This window comes from Chenopodium album, chromosome 15 (assembly GCF_948465745.1).
Source record: "Chenopodium album chromosome 15, dcCheAlbu1.1, whole genome shotgun sequence".
NCBI classification, from domain to species: domain Eukaryota; kingdom Viridiplantae; phylum Streptophyta; class Magnoliopsida; order Caryophyllales; family Amaranthaceae; genus Chenopodium; species Chenopodium album.
The window spans coordinates 20,018,197-20,024,911 of record NC_137848.1 but is presented as its reverse complement, the minus strand read 5'-3'; the positions used below and the strand labels follow the sequence as shown (position 1 = coordinate 20,024,911).

At 32.8% G+C, this 6,715-nt stretch overlaps 1 long non-coding RNA gene across 2 annotated transcripts; it reads left to right on the top strand.

Annotated features, from left to right (window-relative positions):
• The first annotated feature begins 476 nt into the window (after positions 1-476).
• LOC145582056 (uncharacterized) lies at positions 477-6,488 on the top strand. Of its 2 annotated transcripts, none has more exons than XR_014099737.1 (5): positions 477-571; positions 716-741; positions 2,838-2,901; positions 4,074-4,157; positions 6,130-6,488. It is a non-coding gene; the product is annotated as an uncharacterized LOC145582056 (long non-coding RNA). The 2 variants fall into 2 exon arrangements; XR_014099738.1 differs by having other exon boundaries at positions 2,814-2,901.
• The last annotated feature ends 227 nt before the right edge of the window (positions 6,489-6,715 follow it).

Here is a 6,715-nt window from a genome sequence, read left to right as displayed (position 1 = left end):
TGTGCATAAGGTTGGTGTAAGCCATGAGGTGGTCCTCCAGGTTGGTGGTACCATCATAAGCACCGACCAACACATTTTTAACATTGGACGGCTGTGCCGCTTCGGTTATTTCCTTGCACTACTACAAAAAGAGTGATTTTTGGACGCAATTGGTTCGACGCTGTTGAAGGGGCGTCAGTCTATAATTTTTGGTTCCGTCTTTTTGCGACGCTTTTTGTAGTCGAAAATTTTCTCGACACTTAAAAGCGTCGAGAAACTCACGTGCTATGCACGTGAGTAAGGTTGCCCGCAATTTTGAATTTTTTTAATGAAATAATTAGCGGGTTCGTCTTTTTTCACCCTCAGCTCAGTCGAATTAGTTCCCAATTAAACGTCTTCAAAAAAGAAAAAAAAAGAAAAAGGTTCCCAATTAAACTGCCCATATTCTGTTCTGCTCTCCTCCAAATTTGGACTCCATCATCACTTTCATCAGCGAAAAAAAAATCTCACATTTTAGGTTAATTTCTGGGTTTTGCTTGCTAAATTTCAAGGAATTTGGGGTTTTGTGGCTCGTCACTTTCATAAATTTGAGGTATTAATTTACAATTTGCTGAACAATATTGTTGCTAGGTATATATTTCTATCGTTTTTGGCATATAATATATCACAATTCTCTAAATTTTCGTTAAAATTGGGAATTATTTGTTTGCATGTCTTCGATTTTGCGTTGGTGAAGAACAAGAATCAATCTCTTATTGCGAGGTAATTTTTTTCCCTTAATTAGATAAATTAATTTCTTTTTATGTTGTTTTTTCGTGAATTCTGTTTTAAAATCCAATTTTTCATGTTTTTTTTCATATTGTTTTTTGGTTTTTGTTTTGATTTTTATGGCGTTTTAGGGTTTTAGTTTGGAATGTTATGGGTTTTTTATATGAATATTATAGGCTTTGAATTTTCTGGTTTTTGATATGAATTTTGTAGGCTTTGAATTTTATGGGTTTTTGATATATATGAATTTTCTGGTTTTTGATATGAAATTTGTAGGCTTTGAATTTTATGGGTTTTTTATATGAATTTTCTTGTTTTTCTATGGTGATTTTGTGGCTGATGATTGCATTCTGTCCTCACATGCTCTACTCTTAGAAGCAATACTCATTCCCTTATAAATCATTATACAACACCCCCAATACTCACGGCCTGCTGCTGATGAATCAGTATAAGTTTGTTTGTTCGTTATTATGATATGTACGTATAGAGCCAAGGCAGCAGTGTGAACTGGATATGATCCTAGATTTGGGAGCTGTTGATGAATCAAGTCTTGTTGTTAAGAATGTACGTATTGTTGTTTTCTTTTGAGGTGTGGGAGCCATAGCAGGTAATCTCATATAAATAATGTACTCTATATATAAGAGGAGGACAGTGAGATTGATTTTGGGACAGTGAATTTGGTCTAATATTGGGCTTTATCTCAGAGATGAAATCAAACTTTATGATTTCCCCCTTAAATATGCTATATTAATTGGAAGTTGAAACACAGTAGTTTTTACATGGACTGTATCTAGCAATATCCTTTGTCTTTAGTTTCCCCAATTCCATTTTTTCCATCTAATGTGGTTCCTATCGTTCTTTTTTCCTTTTCCTCTCAGCTTCCCCATCTGGGTGCTCAGTTATTTAAGATTTGATCACTTTGTTTTTCTTCTATCATATTTTGATATTCTCAGTTTATTCGTTATTGTATTGTAGGAAAAATAGAGTTTGACTCGTTGCTTTTCCCTTCTTACACATGCATATTGCATGATGTTTGGGAATCATTGTAGTCTTTACAAGGACCCCTTCAATTCCTTACCCCATGAATTTTGTTACTTTCAGTGCCAATCTCCGCATTGTGCATATTTTGTCTAGCTGGACAATTTACACTCGGGTATCACATCTTGCTCAAAGGATATACACCTTTTTCTTTGTGAGTGACGAAGTAGAATTAAGATTTGATAAAAGATCTATACATAGGATCCATGACACTCCATCAGTAAAACAATGTGGCAGCAATGGGCACATGCCCATAGATTATCCAAAACTGCTTTAATTCTCTAATATTCAGGATTCTTTGTTATGGATGACTTATTTGTCTGTATAAAATAAATGAAGTATCTGAATAGATTTATAATTTAGATAGTGAATGAAAGTAGCTAATTTCTGTGTGTTCTGCCTAATTTTTTAATCATGATAGAACTAAATGTATAGCTGAGTTTACTGTTATTTGGTACTTGTGGCTTTTCATTAAATGTGAGGCTTTCATTTATCTTTTTGAAAGATCTCTTGATGTATAGATATTGCAACTTTTGCACTTTTGACATCAAACATTTCTAGTCAACCTCATATCGCGGTTATATAGAAGAAAATATATACTACGTAGTTATGTGGGGTCTTGTTGATTTGTCTTGGTATACAGTTTCATTTTGTTTTAGGAGGGTAAAAATAATTCCAACAAATAGACACGTTGATAAGGATACCAATCTGAAACACTAATGTTGGCTACAATCTGATCACTACTGCCTCCCCTAGCCTATTTCTCTTTCATTGCCTATATTTTTTTAGCTCTTATTTTGGATCAAGAATCTGAAATATTGACAATTGCCCGGTGATGACAATTGCCTCTTAGTGGTAAAAGTAAGCAATGTATGAATTTACATGATTGACAGAAATTTATGTGCAGAAAGCTTACTTCTAAGGTGGAACACTGTTAAATAACTTGTCATAAATGATTTGCATAATATTTAAACAACTCTATGATGTTTGGAGGGAAGCATGAGGCTAAAATTTTTCTTTATAAACAGATTTTTCCTTTGATGTTGCTGCAGCTGTAGATTTCTGGTTGAGAGTTACATTTCGCTTGTGGTTTTAGACAAGCCAAAGTTTATTAAGGTACGATTTTCATTGCATCAAACATCGATATATTCATAATCTTGTCTGATTTTGTTATGGTTGAGTAAAGTCTCAATTTTATACATTTTATATTTACTCTAAATATGGAGTCCTAGTAGACTCCTACTATTGTCTAGCAAAGATAGATTACCAAAATGGATGTGTGTGAGTTAGTTGGATTTGAATAGCTTCGTGCCTCAACTTTCCTTTTTTTCACTATTATATTGGTGCCTTGGTGCCTTTTTTTGTTCACTCCGGATTGGCGAGATGACATTGATTTTGACGACAAGGAGGAGGTTCTAACCATAGGTAAATGTTTTGTATTCAAAGTTGTCTGCTGATGCTTGATGTTGTTGTGGTGTGATCCTGCCCTATTGCTGCTGCTTGTTATTGTGGGGGGGGGGGGGGAGGAGGGCTAGCTTGTGTTATACGTGTTATACATGCATATGTATTTTAAATATCATTGTCAAACTTGTTCTAAATTTGGATATATGGAATTGTTTATATCTTGAAACTTGTATTGAGCTGCATAATTAATTGTGTTATACGTGTTATGTGCTAATGTCATGTTTGTTTGGTTTTTATTTTTATTTTTATATTTTTTTTCCTTACTTCATCATGAGATCAGATTTTGAGACACACATATGATATGTGTAGCATGCTTTCTTTTTTGATTCAGTACATGCTAATTGTGTTATACGTGATTCAGTACATCTGATTTCAGTTCTGGATTTCAGTTTTGATTTCAGCTCTGAACATCAGAAATGAATTCTAGAACTGAAATCAGAACTGAAAATCAAATCTGATTTCAGTTCTGGATATCAGTTTTGATTTCAGCTCTGATCATCAGAAATGAATTCTAGAACTGAAATCAGAACTGAAATTCAAATCTGAATTCAGTTCTGGATTTCAGTTTTGATTTCAGCTCTGATCATCAGAAATGAATTATAGAACTGATATCAGAACTGAAATTCAAATCTGAATTCAGTTTTGGAATTCAGCTCTGAACATCAGAACTGAATTACAAAACTGAAATCAGAACTGAAATTCAAATCTGAATTCAGTTTTGGAATTCAGTTTTGAATTCAGCTCTGAACATCATAACTGAATTACAGAACTGAAATCAGAACTGAAATTCAAATCTTAAAGCGCTTGTTGGACAATTTTCTCAGATTGTAGGTGCAGTTCGTCAAGGGAATGCATCTCCGGGTCTTCTAGACAAAGCATCTGAATTCTTAGGAAAGGCAAAACATCAGGTAACAAACTGATCTGAAGTTCAGAAATGGAAATCAGAACTTCAATCCAAAAATGCTTGTGTGTGTGTGAAATTCAAAGCTTGTGTGTGTGTGTGTGTGAAAGTCAGAGCTTGTGTGAATGCTTGCTTGTGATGTGTGTGTGTGTGTGTGTGTGTGAGTGTGCCTTGCTCCCCTGCTACTGCTTGTCTGCCCTGCTCCCCTGCTGCTTTTATTCTTCTTGTCTGCCCTGCTCCCCTGCTACTTGCTGTATTGTGTAGTAAGTTGTTGTATTGTGTATTGTAACTTGCTGTTTACTATATATTCTTAACAATTTCAGAACTGAAATCCAGAACTAAAAATTGTTGATTATTTGATTATTAGTAGTGCATAATCGACCTATAAATTGTTGTATCGCCTTATGAAATTGGTTAAATTGCCTTGTTAAATCAAAAGTTTTTTTGTTTCAATTCTCCCTTGTCATCAAGATTTGTTTTTGAAATTTCATCGCATTAGCTGTATGTTTTTGCTACCCTCTCTTGCTTTATATACTGTATTTGATTCATATACTATGATGTTTGAATGTTACAATTGCATTAATCTGTGTATGTTTGGATGTTCAGTGTGATTTTTGGGGATCCTTATTTTTGAACTCTTTAATTTCTTGTAATTTGAGAGCTTGAAAGCTATATTTGAGTATGATAGCAAAAAATAAATAAAATTTTATTGCTTAAGCTTGCTGTGCATATTCTCTGAAGCTGGTGTTCTGTTCAAATTGATTTTTGTGGAGTAGCTTAGTATAGTTTTGTGATTTGAAAACAATTAAGATCTGGGTTTTGGTTTAATTGCAAGAAGTTCATCATTTTGTTTGGTTATTAAAATTTTGAGTTTTAATCTGGGGTTTTGGTTTTTTATGGCAAGATGTTTATCTGGCAATTATACTGAGTTCTGAACTGGGGTTGTTTGAATTATACTGAGTTCTGAACTGGGGTTGCTGTAGACTGCTAGTATGGCTGGGATGCTTCAGAAATGTTCCTGGTATTTGTTGACATTCCTATGTGCATATATCAAGTTTTGAGTGTGACCACTGACAGAGTATTTTTGAAGTATGTCAGGCAGACTGTAATATTAAGTTTTGACCAAGTATATCCTGCTATTGATTGAAGGACTTAACCTCTGAATAACATGTATTAATAATTAGCATTTCACTCATCTTATGTAAATTGCTTTTTTGGGATAAGTTGGAATAAATAAATAATTATTTTAACTTTTTAGCTCGTTTAAGGGCTATCTTGAGGAGTGTCATCATTTGGGAATTATGAAATACAGCATCAAAAATTATGATCATCTGAATAAATCATTCGTTTCCAATAATTATCAGTTAACATTCTTCCTTTTCATATATATCACAATCCCATAAAATTCAAAGCCTACTGTGATGTGCTATTTCTTAATGTGATAAATGAAAAGGAAAAGTTTCTGTTACACTCTTCTTTCTCCTTAATGTGCTATTTCCTACTGTGATGCCATGCTTTTCACATATAGAGGAATGCAGAGTATTAGTTTTTGTTCATTTGTTTTTTAGACATTATGTTTGATGCCATGCTGTAATACCTAATATGTGAAAAGCTCTTTGCTGCTTCTTTTCTTTATAATTTTCTAATAAAGACCATAGTCCATAAGTTACTTTGGCTGCGCTTCTGAAAAACATCATCAGCTAATTGCCCTGTATAAGGCTTAGGTTGGTAATTTATGACATCATTTCTTAATTAGAGTAATCTACTACAGTTTCCTGCTTTTACATTCCTTGTGAAAAATTGTTGATACCCAATATAATTCTTTATTTTGTTAGCAACTGGGATAGTTTTGGACTGAGAAAGTGATGTGTGTGTGTGTGTGTGTATAAGCCAATATAATTTTGAGCTTGTGTGTGTGTGTGTGTAAGGCTATATTGTGTAATGTACTAATTTATACTTTGTTTTTTTTTTTTTTTAAGATTGGAAAAGGCAATGTAGGAGCAACAAGAGAATAGGTCGAGACACTTGAGCATCAAAACAAGCGACTATATCTATCTATTTTGGTTTTTAGTCTTATTTATATTAGTGATGTATTTATTTAGGGATAAGCTACTATAATATGCGATTTTTTTTTTATTTTAGTTAATTGTGTTGATGTTTTCTTTTATTTATAAATTTGGTAATTGTTAGCAACATACTCTTATTATTGTTGATTAATTATTGTTTTTTATTTAATCTGATCTAAACTTGTTATAGTGAATATTTGTTTATTTTAATTTTAATGTTATTAATTTAATTTATGATAAATTTAAATAACTATATTGTATATGATGGTAATAATTTAATAAAAGGAAAAAAAAGAAAAAAAAAAGCCTAAAAAATAAATCTAGACGCTTTTTAATGTCTACATAATTGCACATTTTCAAATTTCAAAGACTTTCCCGCCATACCATAGGCTGACACGAATAAACGCAAGACAACAAAAAGCGTCGCAAAATTTGATTATGTGGACAGGAAAAAGCGTCGCTAAAAAACTACATACATTTGGGATAATGCGCGAAATAC